The sequence below is a fragment of the Phalaenopsis equestris genome, unplaced genomic scaffold (assembly GCF_001263595.1).
Source record: "Phalaenopsis equestris unplaced genomic scaffold, ASM126359v1 Scaffold000123, whole genome shotgun sequence".
NCBI lineage: Eukaryota > Viridiplantae > Streptophyta > Magnoliopsida > Asparagales > Orchidaceae > Phalaenopsis > Phalaenopsis equestris.
The window spans coordinates 696,384-724,137 of record NW_018164565.1 but is presented as its reverse complement, the minus strand read 5'-3'; the positions used below and the strand labels follow the sequence as shown (position 1 = coordinate 724,137).

Genomic DNA, 27,754 nt, shown 5'->3' with positions numbered 1-27,754 from the left:
CGAACAGCTCGTGTTCGGTTCGTGTTCGGCTCGTTCGTTAAGAAACGAACACGAGCTTATTTCAAACAAACTAAATTTTAAACGAACCGAACACGAACACAAGCTTTGTTCGTTCGTGTTCGGTTCGTTTACACCCCTAGTCGACACTCACAACTCACACGATAAATTTTTTGTTACAGATCTTCTAAGCTTCACTCACAACCTGATGGTGCAAATAAAATAAAGAGGAGCAAGTTTAGAGGCCAAAACAATAAACATCACATCTAATTTATAGTGCTATGTCCATCACAGAGTTCAATAGATGTGAGCACATTATGAAATGTTACTAAATTCACGTGTTGAACTTAGACACTATATGAACCACATTCTGAAATTTATCTCTTAAAAACACCAAGAAATTCCAATGGTTATTAAAATTAAAACAGAGTTTTAATTAATTTGGGAATTCCAATGGGTATTAAAATTATTTTGAGAATTCCAAAGGGTATTGAAATTAATTTGGGAATTCTAATGGATATTGAAAAAAAATCCCAACATAGTGTTGTGAATGAAAGCAAAAAAAAAAAATCGGAAATGACCCTCAAAGTTTTTTGTTTTGAGAAACAATACAAGTTATCTTCTCAATCTATGAAAGCAGTTATAATGTTGTCTCGATATGTTTTGAAAATATGTCTTAAGTGATTATTTCATATTAGGCTTACTAATTTATAGAGAGTGTGACTATATATGTAGAGTTCAAAATTCAAATAGTGCTAGCAGATTTTCAATTTTGAGCATCCTTAAAATGAAAAAAAATATTGCATCAGGATGTTGTTTTATATCAGGACTCCAATCAGAGTCTGTCTATACACGTGGCGGACCTGCTTTTACACGTGACAGGTCCTGATTGAAGTCCTGATGCAAAATTGCAATTCATGATACAATAATTTTTCCTCAAAATGAGCCGTTAAAAGAGAGTAATTTTCATGAGGGACAACTTCTTCTTGTTCTTTTGAAATGCTACCGTATTCGGCTAAATTTATTGGAAGATTTACATACATACCATATAATTCATATGTATTTACATGTCTAAACCTTAAAATCCAATTCACATATAAGTCAGCTTACTCATACATTCAGGATAAGATGTATTTAAATTTTACAAACTTAAAATAAGAATATGTTGATGTCAAATGAAAGATTTGAGTGCTATAAATATATAAAATTAAAAGTTAGGTGCTAGATATGTAAATAGATAAAAATTGAATGGTATGCATGTAAATGCTCTTTTTTTTTTACTTCCTTTCAGAAATTCTTATATGATAAAAAATAAATTTCTATAGTACCAGGCATTTAAATAATAGCACTGCAGCAACTACAAAAGAGCCGTTGTTCGATTTTTTAAAGATAAAAATGTTATATTAAGTTCATTAAACTTTCAGTTTTTTACAAATTATATATATATTATATATATATATATATATATATATGTATATATATATATATATATATGTATATTTATTGTAAAAAAATAATTTTTTATAGTTATTTTCACGGACAGCAGCAGATCAATGATGAGTATGCTATTAAGTTTTTTTAAGAACTGCAGTACAAACAGACCATTAAATTCTCCCAGTAGAATACTTTTCTCCTTTTTACCTGCTTTCGACGTGACTTCTCGATCTCTGTTTAGGCCAGGGTTCCCACTTCCAAACAGTCCTTTTTTTTTTAATATAATTTATTTTATAGCAGCTGCAGGCCCTGTAATATTTATGTCTAGTATTTAATGTATTTATTGCAATTAATTCGTTTTCTTCTTTGTTTCCTTTTTTATGTGGCTACTCTTCTATAAGGTTCATATAAGAAATATGAAAGATTGAAAAATGTTAATTTGTAACTTCAAATTGTTTCTCTATCTCTTCCCATTCGGTAAGAGTGGATATAAGAGAATTGATTCAACGGTCAAAACATATAAATATTTGTTTTTTATTATATCTATGTGAATTTTCTAAGTTATCATATCTTTTTTCGAATAACAATATATTAAGTGTGTGTTTCCGCTCTTTGTGTAGCATGTGATTCGATGTGCTTCACACAGTTTGGAAATGTTTCAGCAGAGGTCCCACGAAAGAGGTGCAGCTTGGAGGCAGGCAGGAGAAGGAAAGGTTTTCCTATTTTTGGTTTGCGGAATAAGAACAGAAAATCTCTAGAGAAATTGGTTTGTTCTTGAAAAGCTACCAGCTCTTTTGACTTTCCAAAATATTCCTTTCCCGCTAGTGGGCAAGGCAGAGGAGGGGGATTGTGGGAAAGTTTCTGCAGCAGGGAACTTGGGTAAAACGGGAAAGCTTTCGGAGTAAAAGAAAAACGAGGAAGTTTTATTCAAAAACTTGGATGGTTTTAAAGGCACGTTTTGTTTGAAGGAATTTCGGGAAAAAAAGTTTCTCGAAACAGAAAAGGGAAAGTGGAAATTTTGATTTTTGGGAAAGAAAGAATTTCGAAAAAAAAAAAGGAAAAAAAATTCAGGGAAGAAGAAAAAAAAAAAGGAATTTTGTTTTGAGAAAAGAGATTCAAACAGTGACATAAATAATTGATAGCATGATGTTAGATTTAATTAACATCTACTATAACAGTGGAAAGATTAATTTATTAGGTGGTTACGCATCTCGTCAAAATTAATTTGATGAAATTTGACGGCAAAGATTACTTTTGCATGTGACGATGTGAGTTGATGGATGCAATGTGTTCTCTAGATATGAAGGAAGTCTCGAGTTGTGAGGAATGTCTTGAAGAGATGTCAGAGAGAGAATGATTGACCTAAGAAATCAAATATGCGGTGGAAATGAAAAGCTCTGCATAAAAATTGTGGAGAATATTGGAGAACAAATATTTCACGAAGAGTGTGGAGAATTGTCTCCATAGGAAGCGCTGACTATATAGATTTCAGATGAGAAGGGGGTTATAATTGATGAAAACTTGAATGACATCACAAAGCTTTTGACATATCTGTTAAAGTTGGGTGAGGAGGTTAGAGATGAATACAACACACTTCTTCCATTGAATTCGATCATAAATGCGTATAAAAACTTCACTATGACACTCATTCATGAGAATGAAGTTTTTATTTTATGGTGAAGTGACTACATCACTGTTAAATCACGAGTTCGGTCGAAAGAACAAGGAATATGTAAAGATGTAATCAGCTGAGATCACCCCAACACGACAAATTTGAGAGAAGAGGAAGAATTGATCAAAGAAAGGTGTCGGAGGCAACACTTCTAAAAAATGAGGCATGTCTTATGGGCACAGTCTTCGAAAAAATCAGGGTGTTTTTTGTTTAGAGATTGATCATTCGAAGAAAGATTGTCTGAAGCTGAGAAAGAAGGGAAAAGAAAGTGTATATGAGGCAACAAACAATGTCATTATGGAAAGATGTGATGAGGTTGATTCAGGTGTCTTGTTATCTGTAGTTTCTCCAGTTCATTTACAAATGATTTGTGTTGGATTCTGGACATATGTGCAACCTATCACATTTGTCCCCATGGATGGTGGTTTTGTACGTACAATGAGTTGGATAACAGTGCAATAACTATAGGCAATGATTTGTCCTACTATTAGTGTAGGGAGTAGCTTTATCAAAATGCATGGTGATACAGTGAGGGAACTGACTGATGTTAAACATGTTCCATAAATCTGGAAGAATTTGTTGTCAGTTGGGTCTTTAGAGTCCAAGGGCTACAAGGTAATTATTGAGGCAGAAGTTATGAGGATATGTCATAGAGCAATGGTTTTTATGAGGGAGTCGGTCATCACAACATTTACTATCTTCAGCAGGCAAAGCTACTTTATCACTTTTATTGATGATTACTCCAAGTATATTTGGGTGTATATCATGAAGTGCAAAAGCGAAGTGTTGGGGATTTTCATAACTTAGAAGAAGTGGATTGAGACTTAGACTTGTAGAAAGATTCGATGTATCAGCTAAGACAAAGGAAGCAATTACGTTTCATATGCATTCTTGCAAAAGTGCCAGAGATATGGAATAGAGAACTACCTCAATGTTCAAGAGACACCATAGCAGAGCGGGGTGGTAGAGATGATGAATCGGACTTTGGTGGAGAAATTTCGGTATGTGTTATCTAATGTTGGGTTAGATAGAATCTATTGGGTTGAGAACATAGAACATGTCTGCCACTTGGTGAATCGTCTGCCTTCTGCAGCTATTGGGAAGAACACCCCAAAGGAGATGTGATCAGAGCATTCTAATAGATAATATAAACACATGAGAGTGTTTGGGTGTCCAATTTACTACAAGGTGCAAAATGATAAACCAAAACCATGAGCAAAGAAGGTGATCTTTATTGGCTTCAGACGTGGATTTAAGGGGCTTAAGTTGTATGATCCGTCAAAAAGAAAAATTGTCATTAGCAGAGATGTCAGATTTGACGAGGCAAGCTTTTTGAAAAATTTAAACTCAAAGTAGATGGAGAGTTCTATTGGGACCACCGATATATAATAACAGTTAGAGTTTGATGCAACTCCATTTGTTCCACAGAGTTCGTTCTCTATGACTCAGATATCTAATTCAATTGTACCTCGGGAGGTATCTATTGATAGTTTCAGGAAGAGGTGGAAGAAGATGCTAGGTTGAGATTTATGCTCAGGAATCTATTGTTAGGAGCAGACCAGATGCTAGAATGTCTCAAAACCAGTTTGATTGAGGGATCACATTACATTTTCAGCCATAGAAATAGAAATTCATTGTGCAGGAATTTGGTGAACATCTGAGCTTGGGGCTGATTGCCTAGGAGGGCATTTTGAAGAACTATGCGATGCTTGATCACTTTTGGAGGGGGTACGTAGGCAACCATCTTGGTACGATTGAATTAGAGTTTGAAGCTCATTCGATCATCTCTCACTTATTTGGAATTAAGAGATGAGGTTGAGGTTGTTGTATTTATGACTAGTATTTGATGAGTTTATTGTCATTGATATGTTTCCTTATTTGTTTTATTTCTGTGTATGACCTAATCATCCTCTATATAAATAATATAAGGTTCATATGAGGAACATGTTAGTTGAGAAGTGTCGAGTTGTAACCCCCAAATCATTTTTTTGTTTTTCCCCATCCGGTGTTAATAGAATCTCCCTCTCCGTGAAGGTGGGCGAATTGATTCAACATTGAACCAAATAAATCTTTAAGTTTGATTGTTATTGTGTGAATCTTTTACGTTTTCACATTGTTTTCGCATAACAGACCCAACTTAAGCTGCAACTCCCAGATCTCTGTCATCTTCATTTACAATGATCTTTTCACATTATTTGAACAAAATTTCAAATTAAAACCTCGTGTTTCACCCTTTAAAGTTAAGACTCAGATTAATTTACTATTAATTCATTATTATTATAAATTTACGATCAATAGAAAAAAAGCAACCAAAAATGAAAATATTATATTGTAGTGTCATGATAAGGGTATATATATATATGAAATTTAAAATAGAAGAATAATCTTTGACGAATCGAAAAATAGAACGAAAAAATTCACAAAAAAAAAATAGTAACACAGCGAAACACAGATTTACGTGGTTCGACAAATTGCCTACGTCCACGGAGTTGCAGATGATTTTTTTACTTGAAGAATTTATACCAATCGATTGTCTCGACTTACAAGAGCAAACTCTCTCTCACTTCTCTACTCTTCTCTCTCTATACCGAGATACATCGAAGAGGATAAACATACAAGAGAAATAAACCCAATTTAACATCTGCCACAAGCCACCAAGAAGAAGCCAAGGGAGAACAATCTTCTTCTTCTTCTTCTTCCTTTTGTCGCAAGGAACTATTGGTTGCACTTCTCTTCCTCTATCCCGAGGAAACCCAAAGAAGACACAAAAGAGATGTGCTAAATCAGAAACTACAATCTTCCAAGCCTCGTAAAACCTTGCAATCTTATGTTTCAGTCGCCAGGCTTCACTCGACGGAAGAGGCAAAGCTCCCCTTTTATTGCGGCTAAGAGAGGCACAAGAGCGAGAGCGGTTTTGCGAAGAGGCAAAGCGAAGTTTCGAGTCGCAGCAAAGCGGGAATGGGAGCGAGAGACGGAATGATGTTTCACGACAGAGTGGGAGCGGGAGCGGGTTCAAGGGCTCGGGCTCCAGCTAACAAATCTCCCACTTGGAGACTGATACACAGGCAACAACATCTCTTTCCTCAAACTAATTTCCTCCAATGGCGGTGACGTCTTTTTCTTCAAAGATAAATCATCCACTTTTGCAACTCAAAACCCCTGTCTTCACACCAGAAGACCAAATGAAGCTGTGCACAACTTCATTTTCTCAAGAGTAACACCCTCAATCAACATATCAGTAGGATCCACATAGCTTTACACCTCCAAGCAAATTCTTGGGTTACTCTTGTCTTTGCTTACAACTCACACTACATGGGCAATATCATGTATCTGCTGAAAGCCTTTTTCAACAAGTTTAGCCTTGTACCTCTTAGTGTCATCACACTCAGTCTTCACACTGTACACCCACTTGTTGTGTAATGCCTTCTTCCCTGGTGGAAGTTCTGCCAGCTCCCACTTGCTCGAACTTTCAACTTGCAATATTTCTTCATAATTATGTGGTTCTCCATCATCTGTCTGTGAAACAATAGGAATAAGTGCCCCAGAACCACTCTCCTTTTCACTTCCATCATCAATTGAACTATGAATTGTCAGCAATAGTGCATCTTGTACTTCTTTATATACAATATTTACACTATCATTCTCCATCTTCTTGGGATTCTTGCAGTTCTCTTTATGTGGCAAATCTTGCCACAATTCTAGTAGGTTACCTGCTGACCATAATTTGATTTTGATCTCCCTCTATTTGAATTCTTGTCATATCATCTCCCTCTTAAATCAACATTCAGTGTCGAACTCGTACCTGAGATCTCACCAAAATCTTTCTTGCGCCCCTCCTCAGTCAAAATCAAATCACGAATATCATCACATTTTAGTTTAGATTTACCTACAGAAATACTAACTATCATCCTCATGGCTTCCTAATTATTTGACAACGATACCAACAATATCAACACACGTATCTCATCATCAAAATCAATTTCAAAAGACGACAATTGATTCGTGATAATATTTGAAATCATTCAAGTGCTGAGCAACAGAAACACCTTCCACCATCTTCAAATTTAATAACTTTTTTATCAAGTACACTTTGTTATTCGCCAATGACCTTTCATACATACCTGATAAGGCTGTCATGAGATCTGCAGTCGTCCTCTCCTTAACGACGTTGTGTGCAACGGACCTCGATAAGGTTAATCGAATAAACCCCAAAACTTGTTGATCCAACAAATTCCATTCAGCCTCATCCATCCTTTCAGGTCTTTTCCCCAATAACGGAAGATGAAGTTTCATCTCATAGAGGTAGTCATCTATCTGCATTCTCCAATAAAAAAAATTTTTGCCATCAAATTTCTCGACCGCTGAAACCTTCACTTCATATGCAACCATCGTCTTTCCACGGATCCGAAACACGGGTCTCATACAAGTTGTTATGAGATATATATATATATATATATATATACATATAATAAAATAAAACAATCGACAATAAAGCAAAAATTGGAACAAGAAAATTCACACTAGAAAACAACAACACAGCGGAATACACATATTTACGTGGTTCGGCAAATTGCCTACATCCACGAAATTACAGAGGATTTTGCTACTTGAAGAATTTACACCAGTCGATCGTCTCGACTTACAAGAGCGAACTGTTTCTCTTATTTCTCTACTCTTCTCTCTCTACACCGAGATACACCAAAGAGAATAAACGTACAAGAGAAATAAACCCAATTTCTCTTCTGTCACAAGCCACCAAGAAAAAGCCAAGGGAGAACAATCTTCTTCTTCTTTCTTCTTCCTTCTGCCGCAAGAAACTACTGGTTGACTTTCTCTTCCTCTATCTCGAGGAAACCAGAAGAAGAACACAAAAGGGTTGTGCTAAATCAGAAGCGGCGATATTCCAAGCCTCGTAAAACCTTGCTATCTCACGTTTCAGTCGCCAGGCTTCACTCGACGGGAGAGGCGAAGCTCCCCTTTTATCGCGACTGAGAGAGGCACAGGAGCGGGAACGGTTGCAACAAAGCGGGAAGGGGAGCGGGAGACGGAAGTCGCGACGCTTAGCGACAGAGCGGGAGCGGCTCCCGTTCACAGGTTCGGGCTCCAGCTAACAAAATTATACTTGCGGCGTCCGCACCTGTGCACACTCAATAGGAGGATAGAGGGGGCGGGAGAGAGAGAGGGGGTCCCGCCGCCTCTCTCCTCTTATTGGGAGTCGGCAGGTGAGAAGGTCGCACCAAATATTTTTTCCATGAAAAACCAATGAAAAGATCAAAGATATTTGTTATTATTGTTAGTCGGGGGAGAAAAGTAAGTAAAATAATAGGGTACGCCAAAAATGAGCATGTGAGTGTCCATTTTTCAGCTTGAAAAAGACAGACTCCTGCATAAACTATCCAGCTAAATACCACAAAAAGCCATAGCAATGTAGGCCCAATGATAAGAAATGAGACTAGTGAGCATCTGTTCTAGTGATTGCCATAAGGAAGGAAACCAAAATACCAAACGAAAACCCCTTGAAGATTATCCATAATATTCAAAGAAAACGGCTATCAGGGCAGCTTTTCTTAGTCAAACCACCTTTTTCGGTTCGTTCATGAACCAATAATGCTTTCACGTGTGATTCTTTGTATGATTAAGTTTGTGGGGGAGCCCCATTCAGCTTTAACGTACAAAAAAACTTCATAAAAGAAATAATAAATAAATAAAAGTTTAATGGGTTCGCTCATTCGTGAGCACACAACAGCTTTTGGATCCTTTTATTTTTCACTAGAATGAGAAATTTTTATGCGCGGTGGTTAGATTCGGACCGTTGCTCGGACATACGATTAACCACAGTCATTTTAGCACAAAAATGACTAGATGCTTCTCTCTTTACATTATCCTTTCAAGAAGCGCATCCTTCCCCCATCCTAACATTCAGCTTGTGCGTTTCAGGATAAACAGCTTATCCTAAAACGCGGCCCGCGGGGATCGACCCGCGGCCTGCGCTTTGTGTTAAAATGGAAACGCGTTTTCAAATAAGTAGACAAAATGCGCGATCCAAATGGTGTCGCGGCGTTTTCAAAAAATGCCCCCACACTTATAAGCTGTTCCAAATGGACCATCATACTCGTCGCCACAATCATCATGACAGTCTAGCCGAATTCTCCTAGGCCGATTCTGATGTGAAGAGACAAATTGATTCAATCAACTCGACATACCAATTTCGAAGACCTTCTAAAAACAAGTTTGGTCAGTCAATTTCTCCAATCAATTGTGTCGTGCAACTCGATAAGTTAATCTGGTCATCCAATTTGACAAATCATTTGGCTAATCAATTTCACAAGTCAACTCAACTTCATGTAATCAATCAAAGTCGAGCAAATCATTAAACCTGAGAGTCAAATTGGGTTTACGAGTCGGGTTCGAGTTTGACTCGTAATTGATTTGATTTGAAACTGCATGATCCGAACCGGATTTTCAGAAAGTCCAACTCGAACCCAACCCTCCTTCAAACAAGTGACTCAAACTTGACTTTTATAACACATTTAATATAAGAAACAACAACTATTCAGGTCAAAAAAATGACCAATTTTAACTCAATCTTGATCAATTTCGGGCATCAGTTTCAGTCTTAATAGAACAATTTTGGGTCAATTTCGGGTGGAACTGTCAATCCAAACCCTGTTATGCAAAAACAATGTATAAACTAAAAAAATTACAGAATAACAATCAAACACAAATGATTCTTGTGATTCGGCTTTGAATTGATTCCACTACAAGAAAACTATGAATTACTGTCAGAATTAGCACAAAATTATTTTCAATGCAAAGTTAGTGACCGATTAGCGTCCATTAGTGTCGCCCTATGATTCCGCTTCCAAAAGAAACGATGCAGGCGAGTTGCATCAAGCAGAAGTCGCTAAGACGATGCTATAGTGTCAGCTATGGCCAATGCTAATCTTACTTATTAGCATCAAAATTTATATATCTCATCCCAAAGTCATGGCCGACGCTAATTCCGATGCCAATTCATATGAAAATTTTGGTGTGAGATATATAAATGCATAAGAAAATTGTGGTATGTATGTAAATATGAAATTAAGGTTTGAGATATGTGAATGCATAAGAAATTTTTGTTATATATGTAAGTATGAAAATCTTGGTGTGAGATATGTAAATACATAAGAATTTTGTGTTATGTGTGTAAATATAAAAATTTAGGTGTGAGATATGTAAATCCATAACAAATTTCTGCTATACATGTAAATATGAAAATTTAGGTGTGCGATATGTAAATTCATAAGAAATTTGTGCTATGTAACTATGAAACTTAGGTGCGAGATATGTAAATGCATAAAAAAAATTGTGCTATGTATGTAAATATGAAGTTTAGGTGTGAGATATGTAAATAAAAAAAAAAATTGTGCTATGTATGTAAATATTAAAATTTAGGAGTGAGATGTGTAAATACATAAGAAATTTGTGCTATGTAAATTAACAGATCTACTAACAGATTTGTGAAGTCATTCACGTGCTCATCAATAGTAACCCCCCATCTCATTTGAAATCTGTAGAGTCGATGTTTCATATGCAAATGGTTCTCCATGCTCTTCATAAGATATTTGTTTTTCAACATCCTCCATAATTTTCCTGCAGAAGTCTCCACCATCACCACATATATGATTTCCAGGGTTAAGCAATTTCTTTTCTCTGTTTTTTTTTATATTTTGTTTCTAAGAGAAAAGAATATTTTTCTATTGAAAAAATTTCCCTCAAAATTTTCTTCTCTTCCCTTCCAAATTCCTTTTTCTGTTTTAAATCTTTTCAATGGGGCAAGCCATTTTTTCCTTTCACGCAATATTCTTTTGCTTTTTAAAAGGCCCCTAAATATTTAACTATTGTTTGGTTTTTTCATCATGCATACACCACAAATAATATAAACAACTTTTCAAGTGTAAATATTAAAAGAAATTGAAACAAGACATACATCAAGTCATCAAATAAGCAATTAAGCCATTAATAAATGAATATTATATCATTTCTTGGTGATCTAGTTGATAAACATCAAACAGAATTATTTAAGAATATAAATGGACAAGTTGGTAAATGTTCATGCTTTTTTATTTATATAATAAGTTTTTTTATGTTTTCTTTAAGTTTGTTTATGTAAATAAACAAGTATAAATGAGCCATACGAAAATGTGTATCAAGTATTGCAATGCGGGAGCTGAGTACCTCTTTTTTTAGACTAGGTCAATCTTGTAATTAGTGAATGTTCTCTTCTTAGGCTTTAGCTAGTTTACATATGCATGTGAGGGATATAAAAATCAGTTTTTGTCATTTTTATTTTTTCATTAATAGCAGTATAGTTGTTCGCTCAATTCTTTTTTTCCATAATTATTTAACCTGGAATCAGTGGGTGGCCATTCCAGGCGGTGAAACGGCCCCCAATTCCAGGTCTTGCACTTGAATTTGATCTTTCTTCAGTTGTTTTGGAATATTGTGGTAACATAATGTTGCCGCGAAAGATAATTAATGACAGATTCAAGAAGTTATGATTCGAAGTTTGGAATGGGAGATTCACCACTTACAAGAATGGCTTTCGAAGAGCGAGAGCTAGGGGAGAATGATGAGAATCCATTTCATCAAGAAACCTCAAGTGAAGATAAGCAACCCTGAAAACCTCTTAGAAAAGGACAACAACGATAATCCACATATTTCACACTCAAGAAAGATATTACAGACTTCGAAGGAAAATTGGATCTGGACAAGTTTATCAATTGGATGTATACCATTGAACAAATTCTTGAATTCAAAGAGGTACACCAAGCTCAAAAAAATTATCAAGTTGGTAGCAATCAAGTTGAAAAAGAATACCTCTCTTTGGTGGGAAAATATGAAACAAACACGTCAAAGGAGAGTTTTTGGGGGAGGGGGGGTTTAAAATCGCATCTAGAACTAGGATGAAAAATGAACTGCAGTGAAAATTCTTACCGAAACGTTATTGCCAAGTATTAAATAGTCTCCAACGAAAAGAACTATCAGTAGAAGAATATATTATTGAATTCAAAAAATATTGATTCAAAATGCAACTTGATCGAACCAGAAGAACACACTATCACATGCTTTCTAGATGAATCACGCCAGCCCTTTCCAACATATTGTAGCTTCAACTATATTGGACTCTTCAAGATGTTGTTAACTTCACACTTAAAGTTGAGAAACAACAAAGGTTTGGAAAAGAAACCAAAATAAAAATTCGATGGGGGATGGCACTATATTGAACAAGACTTGTGGTTTGAAATCAATACTAGAGGAAGACGAGGAGAGTCCAATCTGACAGAAAATAGAAATTCAATTCTGGGGCGGGAATGTCATTAAATCCTCTAAATCGAAAGTGTTTTAAGTGTCATAAGTTTGGTCACAGCTTGTTAGATATGACTCGTATACCATAAATGTACAGTCCTAAATCAAGAGCAGAGCAAAACGGAAGATTGTGTTCAAATCAGGGGAGTTTCCTAATGTGGGTTGGGGGTGTGGTACATGGGTAATTTGGTAATTACATATTGTACCAAATGTTTACTTTTTATATACTTTCTAGGGTTATAACGAGGCTTGTATGTAACCCTAGGAATTATCCCTGAATACTGTATTCTATTTTCTGAATTAGTGAAAAGCCGCCGCTCTACTCCCGAGGATGTAGGCGTCTTTGTCGAACCTCATTAAATCTTTGTGTTCTTCTGGATTTGCGCGATTCCTGTTTTTCTTCACCCTAATTTATCAACAAGTGGTATCAGAGCCTAGGTTCGAGGGCAAGGAAGAATTTTTGGCAGCGATTTTGCGGCTCTCTTGGGATCAGGTGAATCAGGACTCCTGCCAGTAGCCTTTGGCGACAGGCGAGAGGTTTGACTTCAGGTTCAGAGTTCTTCAGCGACGTGAAGGAGCAGTTCGACCTGTAGGAGATCGTGGATCGTAGGAGTTCGCGTAGGGTTCGAGGCGACGCTGTCCGGTTTGGGCGGTGCGGGAAGGAGGAGTTGGCGGTTCCGATTCCGAGAATCGCGGGAGGACTCCGGCTTCGGTGCTTCAAGGAGTTTCGGCTGCGGTCTGAGCACCTTCCCGAAACGGAGGACAAACCGGAGATAAAAGATTCCGGAAGGAATATTTGCACGAATTTTCTTTTTTTGCCTTTGCTGGAACGTTATTGCCAAGTATTAAATAGTCTCCAACAAAAAGAACTATCTGTAGAAGAATATATTGTTGAATTAAAAAAAAATTGATTCAAAATGCAACTTGATCGAACCAGAAGAACACACTATCACATGCTTTCTAGATGAATCACGCCAGCCCTTTCCAACATATTGTAGCTTCAACTATATTGGACTCTTCAAGATGTTGTTAACTTCACACTTAAAGTTGAGAAACAACAAAGGTTTGGAAAAGAAACCAAAATAAAAATTCGATGGGGGATGGCACTATATTGAACAAGACTTGTGGTTTGAAATCAATACTAGAGGAAGACGAGGAGAGTCCAATCTGACAGAAAATAGAAATTCAATTCTGGGGCGGGAATGTCATTAAATCCTCTAAATCGAAAGTGTTTTAAGTGTCATAAGTTTGGTCACATCTTGTTAGATATGACTCATATACCATAAATGGACAGTACTAAATCAAGAGCGGAGCAGAGCAGAAGATTCTGTCCAAATCAGGGGAGTTTTCTTATGTGGGTTGGAGGTGTGGTACAGGGGTAATTTGGTAATTACATATTGTACCCAATGTTTACTTTTTATGCACTTTCTAGGGTTATAAATTAGGCTTGTATGTAACCTTAGGGATTATCCCTGAATTCTGTATTCTATTTTCTGAATTAGTGAAAAGTCGCCGCTCTGCTCCCGATGACGCAGACATCTTTGCCGAACCCCGTTAAATCTTTGTGTTTTTTTGAATTTGCATCGATTCATGTTTTTCTTCGCCCTAATTTATCAACAAGTGATATTAGAGCCCAGGTTTGAGGGAAAGGAAGAATTTTTTGCTGCGATTTTGCGGCTCTCTTGGGATCAGGTGAAAGCACGGCTCCTGCCAGTAACCTTCGGCGACATGCGAGAGGTTTGACTTCGGGTTCGGAGTTCTTCGGCGACACGAAGGAGCAGTTCGACCTGTTGGAGATCGTGGATCGCAGGAGTTCGCATAGGGTTCGAGGCGACGCTGTCCGGTTTAGGCGGCGCGGGAAGGAGGAGTTGACGGTTCTGATTCCGAGAATCGCGGGAGAAGGACTCCGGCTTCGGTGCTTCGAGGAGTTTCGGCTGCGGTCTGCGCACCTTCTTGGAACGGAGGACAAACCAGAGAGGGGATTCCGGAGGAAATATTTGCACAAATTTCCCTTTTTTGCCTTTACTGGACAGGACGTTGTCTTTACGGGACAGGAGGTTGTTCTTGCTGACAGAGCCTCCGCGCCTTTCCTTCTCTGGAGGCCTCTCTAGAATATTCTCGGAATATTCTGTGGAAGGGAGGAGAATTGATTTTGCTTGGCCGCAGGAAGGATTCCAAGAGAGAGTAAATGTTTAATTAATTAAGGAAAACTTAATTAAAGAAATTTAATTAAACAAAATTCCTTAATTAAGGGAAGAGCTTTTCTTATTTTGAAATGATTTACTGCTTCACGAATTTTCTTGGAAATAGTTATTTCTGGCTTCAAATTTTTGGCAACTTAGTAGAGGAGTTTGCAGAAGTTTTGTTGCAGGAGTTATTTTTCAGATGACATTTTCTAGTGCAAAATTTGAAGTGGTGAAGTTTGATGGAACTGGTAACTTGGGATTGTGACAAACAAGGGTGAAAGATTTGTTGGCTCAACAAGAAATCCTAAAGGCTTTGCGGGCGACGAAACTTGATGCCATAGAAGATGAAGATTGAGAAAAATTGCAGTAGCGATGATACGTCTATGTTTGACAGACGAGGTTATGTATCACGTGATGAATCTGAAATCTCTATGAAAAGTTTGGAAGAAATTAGAGACTTAGTTCATGACTAAATCTCTGACGAACAAGTTGATCTGAAGCAAAAGCTGTATGGGCTGAAAATGCAAGAAGGCTCTGATCTGGTGCAGCACGTGAATGACTTCAATCAAATAATCACTGATTTATCACGGCTTGATGTGAGTATTGAGGATGAAGATCAAACGATGATTTTGTTGTGTTTGTTGTCCTCTTCTTATGAACACCTGGTGACTACTCTGACACATGAGAAAGAAACTATCAAAGTTGATGATATTACTGCAATGTTATTGACTCACAACCAGCGGAAGCAGAATGCAGGAGAAAGCACTCATGGTGACAGTTTATATGTGAAGAGTAAGCATGATCGTGGAAGGAAGAAAGAGAATGAGGATTCTGGAAGGCGAAATTTCAGATCGAAGTCCAAAGGCAAAAAGACAATTCATTGCTACGGTTGCAAGGAGTCAGGTCATATGAAGCGAGATTGTCCAAAGCTGAAGAAACAGATTGGGGAGAAAGGTGATGCATCATCGAAGTCTGTAAATGTGGTGCAGAGTGACAATTTAGATTGCAGTGATGGTGATATGTTCTCAGTTCTATCAACTCAGTTCACGAATGCATGGATTCTTGATTCAGGGTGCTCTTATCACATAACACCTAACAATGAGTGATTTACTTCATACAGGTCAACTAATTCTGGCTCAGTTTATTTGAGTGATGATAGATGCTACAATATTGCTAGTATTGGAGAAGTCAGAATTCAGATATATGATGAAACAGTCAAAACATTATGTGATGTCAGATATATTCCAGATCTGAAGAAGAAATTGATTTCCTTGGGCACTCTACACATAAATGGTTTTATTCCTAAGGCGGATGAGGATAGGAAAACTATCATAATTGTTAAGGGTGCACTGACGGTGATGAAAGAAAAATTAATTGCAGACAATATCTACAAACTGTTGGGGAGTACAGTTGTAGGTGGAGTTCATTCTGTAGAGTCAGATGATGATAGTACAAAGCTATGACATATGTGTCTGGGTCATCTCAGTGAACGTGGGATGACAGAATTGCATAGAAGATCTATTACATGGTGTTAAAAACTGCAAGCTAGATCTTTGTAAGTTTTATATTCTTTAAAAACAAACTAGAGTCAGTTTTATGACTACAAAACACAAAACTGAAGGGATTCTTGATTATTACATTCTGATGTATGAGGCCCTACTAGGGAGTTTTCATTGAGAGAATCTCAGTGTTTTGTTACCTTTATTGATGATTTCTCCAGAAAAGTTTGGGTGTATTTCTTGAAGAATAAATCTGAAATATTTTATAAATTTAAGTTGTGGAAAGCTGAGGTGGAGAACCAAACTGACAGAAAAATCAAGTATTTGAGGTCCGATAATGACACAGAGTGCACATATTTGTTGTTTCAGAAATTCTGTGAGGAGCATGAGATTCACAGGCATTTTTCCGTGCGCAAGACACCACAGCAGAATGATGTGGCAGAAAGTATAAACATGTCTTTAACTGAAAGAGCAAAATGCTTGAGACTGAATGAAGGGCTTCCTAAAAGTTTTTGGGCAGAGGCTGTGAATATGACATGCTATCTCATCAATAGATCACCTCGAGTATCATTAGGTGACAAGGTGCAGAAGAGGTATGGACAGGTAATCCAGTTAAATTCGATCATTTACGAATTTTTAGTTGTCCTACTTATGTGCACGTACCTGGAGATGAAAGATTCAAACTTGATACAAAATCCAAGAAGTGCATCTTTCTGGGCTATAAGAAAAATGTGAAAGGATACAAGTTTTGGGATCCGATTGCAAAGAAGATGGTGATAAGATGGTGATCAAGAAGATGGTGATCAGCAGATATGCAGTTTTTGATGAGCAGTTTATGTTATAGCAGAACCAAAACAAGGTGTCAGAGAAGAGTTCTAGTTCAGATACAATGCAGATAGATTTAGAACAACAGCTAGTAGCTTCTAAGAGAGGTGAAAGTTCAAATCCAACACCTGGTGATTCTATTACAAATGATCTGCAGAATTAAAATCTAGCCAGAGATAGACAGAGACGCACCAATGTAAGGCCTCCTAACAGATTGAGTTATGAAGACTTAGTCTCATGTGCACTTCTCATCAGCAGCGATGATCCAACTACTTTTCAAGAAGCTATCACTAGCTAGGAGAAAGAGAAATGGATGAGTGAAATGATTGAGGAGATGAAGCCTTTGCAGAAAAATCGCACTTGGGAGCTAGTTCAGCTTCTAGAGGGAAAGAAAGCTATTGGGTGCAAATGAGTCTACAAAAGAAAACCAGCAGTATCAGAAAAATAAGTAAAAAAACTCAAGGCTCGATTGGTAGCAAAAGAGTTTTTCACAACAGAAGGGGATAGATTATGATGAAATTTTTTCTCCTGTGGTCAGACATACTACAATTAGGGCAGTGCTTGCATTAGTAGCTATTTGAGATTTGCATTTGGAGCAGATGGATGTTAAAATTGCTTTCTTGCATGGTGATTTGGAGGAGCGGATTTAAATGGAGCAGCCAGAAGGGTTCACTCAACCTGGACAGGAGCATCTGGTTTGCAGGTTAAAGAAATCATTGTATGGGTTGAAATAGTATCCAAGACAATGGTACAAGAGGTTTGACTCCTACATGATTCAGATTGGTTACAATAGATGTGAGTATGATTGATGTGTTTATGTGAAGAGCCTTGATGATCGTTTTATTATTTTTTGTTACTGTATGTTGATGATATGCTGATTGCTGCAAAGAATATGGATGATGTCAGTGGTTTGAAAGCTTTACTGAGCTAGGAATTTGACGTGAAAGACTTGGGTCCTACGAAGAAAATGCTTGGAATGGAGATTCATCGAGATAGAGACTCAAGACGATTATACGATTATGTTTATCTCAATATCTCAACGAGGCTATGTTGAGAAAGTGCTGGAAAGGTTTGAGATGAGAAAAGCAAAGCTTGTAAGCACACCTTTGGCAAATCATTTTAAGCATTCTTCAGAACAGTGTCCTAAGACAGATACAGATATCGAAGACATGACAAATGTTCCATATGCTAGTGCAGTTGGCTGCTTGATGTATGCAATGATATGTACTCGTCCTGATTTGACTCATGCTGTTAGTCAAGTCTACAAATACATAACTAAACCTGGAAGACGACATTGAGAAGCAGTCAAGTGGATTTTTAGATATATGAAGAGTACTGTAGGCATGAAATTATTTTTGGCAGTCGGCAGAATGATCATTTAGTTGTGTGGTATGTTGATTCAGACTATGCAGGTGATTTGGATGACAGAGGTCTACAACTGGGTATGTGTTTACTCTTGGTGGAGGGCCTATATGTTGCAAATCAACAATTCAGTTTATTGTGGCATTATCTACAACTGAAGCTGAGTACATGACAGTAGCTGAAGTTGCTAAAGAAGCCTTATGGCTTGCTGGGCCAGTAAAGGAACTGGGCGTTGAGCAAGGTAGAGTTCAGTTGCATTGTGACAGTCAAAGTGCTATTTATCTGGCTAAGAACCAGGTGTACCATGTGAGAACCAAACACATTGATGTCAGGTATCACAAGATCAGAGAATTGATTGTTTATGGGGAGATACTGTTGCAGAGGGTTCATACTGATGAGAATGCAACTGATATGTTGACCAAGCCAATTACTATCAACAAGTTCTTGCATTGCTTGAGCTTGTTGAATGTCTGCAGTTGCTAGAGAAGTATGGTGGCCCAACCCACTTCTGGTATGAAAGAAACTCCATGACGTATTTCTCCTAAGGGACTGGATATTCGCCAAGGTGGAGATTTGTTAGATATGACTCATACACCATAAATGGACAGTGCTAAATCAGGAGCTGAGCAGAGCGGAAGATTCTTTCCAAATCAGGAGAGTTTTCATATGTGGGTTGGGGGTGTGGTACATGGGTAATTTGGTAATTACATATTGTACCCAAGTTTTCTTTTTTATGTACTTTCTAGGGTTATAAATTAGGCTTGTATGCAACCCTGAGGATTGTCCTTGAATTCAGTATTCTCTTTTCTGAATTAGTGAAAAACCGCTGCTCTGCTCTCGAGGACGTAGGCATCTTTACCGAACCTCGTTAAATCTTTGTGTTCTTCTGGATTTGCATTGATTCCTGTTTTTCTTCGCCCTAATTTATCAACACATCTCTTCCAATTATCCAAATCATCGTTTAGTTTTTCTTGTCGAAGAATTAAACCTTGAAGAAAAGATTATGGAATGGAGGAAGTTAGTGCCCAAGTCGATGTACAAGTTCTCCGGATCGATTAAGGGGAACTTCTGATTTTTTGACGCCTCTTGAATGCTGAGCACGTCTTAGATGAAGAATGGCTTCACCAACATATTTTTAGAACAAGGTGAACTATGCCAGAAAAGATATGTAACCTAACTATTGATGGTATAAGTGGCGAATATGTGGTATCAACCAGAATGGCGGAAACGCTCAGCTTGACAACAAAACCCCAACTACACCCATATCAACTCACACAACATAAGAAGAGTAGTGAGATAGAAGTCAACAAACAATGTTTGGTTCAATTTTTCATTGGTCAAAAATTTAAGGAAAGAGTTCGTTGTGATGCTGTTATGATGGATGCCTGTCACATTTTAATATGTCGATCATGACAATACAACTGTCACCATGATTGATGTCTGTCACATTTTAATATGTCGATCATGACAATACGACTGTCACCATGATTGATGTCTGTCACATTTTAATATGTCGATCATGATAATAAGACTGTCGAACAATCCATGATGGATTTGCTAATACATACTCTCACTCAAAATGGTGCACATATTGAGAGGAAGCCCAACAGATAACATCATCTAAAACACCCATCCGATCCTTATTGCTTAAAAGAATTGAAGGAGGCTACCACTAGATTTTCACTCCTCTTAGCTAAAACTAATTCAAAATTTTTATCCACACCTCGCGAAGTTAAATCCTTATTATACAAATTTGTGGCTGTGTTTTCGGAAATCATTCCTATCGGATACGACCAATGCGAGATGTGTAGCAAGCTATTGATTTGATTTCCAGTTTTGTTATTATGAATTCACCTGCTTATCATATGTCCTAAAGAATACCAAGAACAACAACGTCATGTTGAAGAATTGATTGAAAAGGCTCGGTTAAACTAAGCATAAGCCCATGCGCTTTCCCCGCTCTCCTAGTTTCACAGAAGGACGAAACATGGCGAATGTGCATTGATAGTCAAGCTGTGAACAAAATAACAATTAAAGATCGATTTCTTATTCCACAGCTTGACAAGCTATTTGACCAACTAAATGTGGCCACAATATTTTCAAAGATGACTTAAGGAGAGTATCACCAAATTCGAATGTGACTTAAAGTCTGTTTGGGATAACCTGCTGTTCAAAAGGCTGCGACAGCTATTATAATTTATTTTTTTAGAAAAGTCAGACTGCAGCTAGAAAATTGTCACCGCAACTATCCAGGAACGACGTGAAAACGTTGATTTCAGAGGTTTGAAAATGTTGCTTTTTGAATAAGCTGTCAACGCAGTTTACCTAAACAATCCTAAAAACACACCTCACCAAATAAGCTGCCTCAAACGGGGCCTTAGAGACGAATGGAAAATGTCATTTATAACTTGGGACAACTTGTCTAAATGGAATGTGATGCCGTTTGGTCTATCAAATGTTCCAAGCACTTAGCTTAATGATTCAAGTTTTTTGTCCCTTAATGGGAAAATTTGTTGTGATATAGTTTGATGACATCTTAGTTTATAACCGAATTATGGATGAAAATTTACAATACTTACAACACATTTTTGCAGTGTAGCATGAACATCGACTGTTTGCCAATTCAATTAAGTGAGGATTTTGGTTCCTACCATTAATTTCTTGGGCTTTATAATTTGTGCTGCAGAAATGGAGGTGAATCCAGCAAAAATCAAAGCCATTTTAGATTAGCCGAAACCTCACTCATTCACAGAAGTGCGACAAATTTATGGGTTGGCATCTTTTTATGGTAGATTCATTGAGAGCTTTAGCTCCGTGGCTTCCCGCTGGATTTCAACAATATGTTTGAAGTTGAATGTAAAGCCTCTGGTGTCGGTATAGTGACGGTCCTTAATCAAAAGGGTCATCCAATTGCTTTTTTTAGTAAAAAACACAAGAGTCCAGAAAAAAATATCCTACTTAGGACAAATAATTCTACGCAATCATAAGAGCTCATTAGCTCTGGACCCATTATTTATTAGCTAATGAGTTTGTGATTTTTACCGATTATGAAGCAATAAAATATCTTCAATCTCAAAATAACTTGAAAGGAAAACATGCCACTTGGGTTGAATTTTTTTCTTATTTTCACTTCAACTTGAAGCATAAATCTGGCAGCACAAATCAGGTTGCAGATGCTTTAAGCCGACCAATAATGGTGCTCTTTACCTTGAGAACAAGAAATTAAATGAACGGGATGCAGATTTTAGGAAATTTGACAGTTGTGTCAGTCCAGATCATACAAATGTTTCATATTAAAGCTGGTTTCCTCTAAATCATCTATACTTTCTCATGTGTTCTACTAGAGAAGCAATCTTGTCCGAATGCCATGATGGAAGCCTAGACGGACATTTCTTTGGTGACAAGAGTTTAGTAATCATTGAAGACTCAATTACTGGAGACAGATCGTTATGTAAAAAGATGCAGGACATGTTGGCAAGCCAACATACAGGCTCAAAAAATACAGGATTATATATTTCACTTCCCGTTCCTAAAAGTCTATGGATGGATAAATGGGACTTGAATTTCGTTGTTAGGCTGCCACATACACAATGCAATAAAGATTCTATCATAACGGAATCCAATTTCACCACTTGAGCTTATTCCTTCCCTGTAAATAACTGAGAGTCTAATCCAGATGTTGAGCTGCGAATGAAAAAAATTCACGAGCTGCATGAGCTCATCCGAGAAAAAACTATCAAATAGAATACTAGATATCAAACTCAATCGAATAAAACTCGGAAATTTGCATCTTTTAAAGAGGGTGATTTGATTTGGATTTGTCTTCGTTGAGAGTGTTTTCCGACCACTTGAAGTTGTTAACACATCAATGACAATTCCAACGAAATAGATCCTGGTAGACTTTAACTTTTCAGCCATCTTAAATGTTACATAGGAATATTCAAATTAATCATGAATTTGATTGGATGGATTATGGGCACATAGAGCTTCAATTAGTTCACAATTAAAATCACACCACGTAATAGGATCACACAAATTCAAGAAATTCAGAACAAAATAAATCAAATAAAAACACAACAAATTAATCTAAGAAAAACGCATTGAGATTTACATGAAAAAATCCAAGAACAGAAAAAATCATGAAGCCACACCCAAAAAAAAAACTCACTATGAAGAACCAGAAATGTACGGAGATAAACACTCAAATCAATGCTTTGCAAATATAGAAACTTGCAAAACTTTGCTTCAATTATTTATCTCAATCTCACAAGAGAAAGCCCTCGCTAAAATCCTCCTCTTCAATCATTTTTCACTTCACGAAAAACCTTGTTGAGAAACACTACACGTGAGGAAAGTGTACTTCGTTCTCCAAATGCGACATAAGAACTGTAACAGGAGGGAACTATCTGGCAGCGTAACCACGCCATTGCTTGATATAATTATTTCGCGCACTCGAGAAGAAATATCTAGAAGAAAGCCAATGCGGCATGGTTATGCCTTTCTGGGCATGGTTACAGGTCAAACCATTTGGTAACCTTTGGATTGACATAACTACGCCGATTTGGTGTAATTATGCTATGCAAAAGAACATCTTGATAGCTCTGGGGTGCTTCTCAGCTAGAAAAGCCAAGCATGGAATGTGAGCTGACAATGTTGGACTCAACAAATCCATAGAAACGAAATGGGACTTGTTCTTTTATTGAAAATGGAAAAAGAAAGGCTCGCATAACCATCAAGATGATCTAGTTTTAACTTAAGTAAGAAAAACTAGAATGCTTAATAGCGGCAGAAAGCAAAATATGGAATGAGAGGATAAGAGATGAAATTGGAAAAATCCCCTATAACAACAAAAAATGTCTAATATTATACTCTTAAATAAGCAATTAAATAAGTTATAGTTAAAAAAATTTAATTAATATATGAGTCTCTTAAATAAAAAAATAAATATATTCATGAATGTAGAAAAGTTGGACTGAATTCAAACTAGATTTATTGAGCTTTGGAAATTTTAGAAAGAATTTGAACATGTTTAATGAATAATCCGAGCCAGTATCAATCAAGTTAAACTCAAGTTATTCATCCAGTGCACTAGTTCACCTAAATGCCTAATAATCAAAAGAAATATTGCCCACAATATATTGCAAGAGAAGATCATAATTGGAGTAATGAAAGTTCTATTTAGCGTACACAGGATGCATTTGACAATGAATAATATATGCCACATGAAAAAATTGTTTAATTGAAAAAGAGATTCTGCAATCAATGCTTTCAATTTGGTCTCAAATCAATTTTCTTAGTAGCTATCAAGGGTTTACATACCTTTCCAATGAATTTTCCCAATGCGAACCACGAAATAGGCCGCACAGTCTCAGATCACAAGTTCTAGCCATAAATCACTAATAACAATTCCTGCATATAAATTGACAATGAAAATCATGTTCTCAAGATTGGAAAAGGAAAGGGAATCGAAAAAGGGGGAGCAAAAACAAACGGAAATGAAAAGCTCGAGATATGCGGAATTGAAAATAAAGGCAAAGTGATACCTTGTTTGCAAAGATCTCCACTTTAGTTGTCTCAGAACAGTACATCCTTTTGCTTGAGTTTGTTAATGGAGGATCCCTCACGCGAAGTGCTGGGGAAGGAGACGGAGTTAGGTTAAGGTTGGTAAAATTGTGGTACTTGGGATTTTAGGGTGGTATGTATGTAAATTCCCCTTTAGATTTTAAGTTTTGTCTTTTCTAATTTTCTCTTCGTAATATGGCATCACAGTGCTTTGTTTCAATTGCTTCTTTTGTCGATGGATCAATACCCAAATGAGAAGGTGAATTTCTCGATCTTCTGAGCTCTTGAAATAGTAACAATGATATTGTTATTCCTTGGATCTAGAACTCCATCTCTAAAGAGATTTTTGCATGATTGCTATATCTACAAATGGCCCAAAAGATTGGGGTTGACCTACAATAAATATTTTGGTAGAGCAATGGACCAAAAATCTTCTAGCTAAAGTTCAAACTAATAAACATCAGACCAGAACATACCTCAACAAAGATTATAGGAAAAACTATCCAAATTGAGGCCGCAAAACCTACCCTTGCGGCAGCATGATGCTACTGACCAAATATACCATGACATTTTTTATGGTTCTCATTTGTGCAAATTCGAGGACAAATACTCTGTTGAATATGGCTAATATATCATAAAGAGATAGATGCTGGAGCGGAGCGGAAGATTCTGTACAAATCAGAAGAATTTTCTTATGTGAGTTGGGATAATTTGATAATTATATATTGTACTCCAGGATTTTCTAGGGTTATAAATAGGCATGTATATAACCCTAAGTGTTATCTCAAATTCTGTCATCTCTTTTCTGAATAACGAAAGGAACTCGCCGCTCTGCTCCCGATGATGTAGTCATTTTTGCTGAAACTCATCATTGTGTTCTTTTGTATTTGTGTCGATTTCTGTTTTTTTTTCGCCCTTGTATCAGAGCTTAGAGCTTAGGTTCGAGAGGAAGAAAATCTCGGCGGTTGAGAAAGAGCAAGGATTCACGAATCACGACAACTTGCGACTCCATTTGCGAACGCAGGCGAACGCTCGGCGGTGCGGTTCAGTGTGGAAAGGACAGGGAGCTTCCTCCGCGGGATAGGGAGAACTTCCTGTTGGCGATTTAGAGCTTCCTCTGCCTGTTCACGATTCGCGCGCGACTGGGCTGGAGACGGAGCACGGGCTCTCCCACAAATTTCCTAAATTTCCTTTTTGGCTTCGTTGGACAGGTGGTTGCCTTTGCTGGACGGAGCCTTGCTGGAAGGTCCGCGCCTTTTCATTTCTGGAGGCGAGAATCGCCGAGAAAATATTTCTCTGGAATATTCTACAGAGGGCAGGAGAAGGGAATCAGTGAATCTTTTATTTTTGATTTTCCTTGACTGCACGGAGGTGAAATTTTGAGGAAGTATTTTACTTAATTTATTCCGAGAGAAAGGATTAAAATTTTCTTTGCTAGAGGCTGCGTTTAAGAAATTTGGAAGGTTATTTTCAAATTTTCTTGGAGGGCGCGGAAAAGATAGGAAACAAGAGAAAGATCTTGAAGGAATTTGTAGGAAAAGATTCGTTGCAAGTTTAATTTTCAAGTGTCAAATTCTGATGCAAAATTTAAGGTGATGAAGTTTGATGGAACTGGTAATTTCGGATTATGACAAACAATGATGAAAGATATATTGACACAACAAAGAATCTTAAAAACTTTGCGGGCAGCAAAATCAGATGTCATGGATGATGAAGATTGAGAAGAATTGCAATAACGAACGACAGCAACTATACGCCTATGCCAGGCAGATGAAGTTATGTATCACGTGATGAATTTAAAATCTCTAGGGGAGATATGGAAGAAATTGAAAACTCAGTTTATGGTTAAATCTCTGACGAATAAGTTGTATCTGAAGCAAAACTATATGGGCTGAAGATGCAAGAAGATTCTGATCTGGCAAAACATTATGCTTCAATCAAATAATCACAGACCTGTCACAGCTTGATTTGAATATTGAAGATGAAAATCAAGCGATGATTTTATTGTGTTCATTGCCTTCTTCCTATGAATACCTGGTGACTACTCTTACATATGAGAAAGAAATTATCAGACTTGCTGAGATTACTACAACATTGTTCGCTCACAACCAGCAGATGCAGAATGTAAGGGAAAGCTCTCATGGCGATAGTTTATATGTAAAGAGTAATCAGGATCGTGGAAGGAAGAAAGAGAAGGAGGGATCTGGAAGGTGAAATTCCAGATCAAAGTCCAAAGACAAAAAGACAATTCATTGTTACAGGTGCAAGGAGCCAGGTCATATAAAGAGCGATTGTCCAAAGCTTAAGAAGCATACTAGGGAGAAAGGTGATGTATCATCGAAGTTTGTAAATGTAGTGCAGAGTGACAATTCAGATTGCAGTGATGGTGATATACTTTCAATTTCATGAACTCAGTCCATGGATGCATGGTTTCTTGATTCAGGTGTTCTTATCACATAACACATAACAAGAAGTAGTTTACTTCATACAGGTTAATTAATTCTGGCTCAGTCTATTTGAGTGATGATAGATGCTGCAATATTGCTGATATTGAAGAAATCAGAATTAAGATGTATGATGACACAATTAAAACATTATGTGATGTCAGATATATTCCAGATTTGAAGAAGAATTTGATTTCCTTGGGCACTTTACATAGAAATGGTTTCATTCCTAAGTCAGATGAGGATAGAGAGACCATCAGAATTGTTAAGGGTGCACTGACTGTGATGAAAGGAAAGTTGACTGCAGAAAATATCTACAAACTGTTGGGGAGCACAGTTGTAGGTTGAGTTCATTTTGTAGAGTTAGATGATGATAGTACAAAATTATGATATATGTGTCTGGGTCATCTCAGTGAATGTGGGATGACAAAATTACATAGAAGAAACTTGTTGCATGGTGTTAAAAGCTGCAAGTTCGATTTTTGTAAGTTCTGTGTTCTTGGAAAACAGACCAGAGTCAGTTTTATGACTGGAAAGCACAAAATTGAAGGGATTCTTGATTATATGCATTCTAATGTATGAGGCTGTACCAGTGAATCATAATTGGGAGGATCTTAGTATTTTGTTACATTTATTGATGATTTTTCCAAGAGAGTTTGGGTGTATTTCTTGAAGTTAAAATCTAAAGTCTTCTCAAAATTCAAGCTGTGGAAAGCTGAGGTGGAGAACCAAACTGGCAGAAAGATCAAGTATTTGAGGTCTGATAATGATACGGAGTACACAGATTCACAGTTTCAGAAGTTCTGCGAGGAGCATGAGATTCAGAGGCATTTTTCAGTGCGCAAGACACTACAGCAGAATGGTGTGGCAAAAAGGATGAACGGTTCTTAACTGAAAGGGAAAGATGCTTGAGACTGAATGCAAGGCTTCCTAAGCGTTTCTGGGCAGAGGCTGTGAATATGACATGTTATCTAATCAATAGATCACCTCGGGCATCGTTGGGTGGCAAGGTCGCAGAAGAGGTATGAACAGGTAATTGACAGCGACTTTATATATGCTTAAGAATACAATTATTTAATACTGTTGCTAGAAGATTTAATTCCTCAGCAACGACACCAAAAACTTAATAACGATTATAGATTCGATAAAAATGTATATATAAAATATTCAATAATGGTAAAGTCACACTTATCAACGCAAGTATACGTATCACTCAAGTAATATAAGGCTCTAATGGAGTCATAGATATCGATCCCACAGGGAGTAATATTCGAACTACAAACTAAGATTTTAGAAAATCAATACTTAATCACAACAATATAATTTAAATTGCTTATCTGTCACTAATAGGCAATTGAAATAAATATGTAATTTTGATAACTCTTAAATAACTAATTATACTAATAAAGTTTCTAATGTGAT

The 27,754-nt window shown here is 37.0% G+C and overlaps 1 long non-coding RNA gene across 1 annotated transcript; it reads right to left on the bottom strand.

Annotated features, from left to right (window-relative positions):
• Nucleotides 1–10,516: 10,516 nt before the first annotated feature.
• On the bottom strand, nt 10,517–24,446 carry LOC110021135. The gene is made up of 4 exons (XR_002293616.1): nt 24,365–24,446; nt 23,870–24,281; nt 23,646–23,735; nt 10,517–10,738 (listed from the first exon to the last, which is right to left on the bottom strand). It is a non-coding gene; the product is annotated as an uncharacterized LOC110021135 (long non-coding RNA).
• Nucleotides 24,447–27,754: the final 3,308 nt, after the last annotated feature.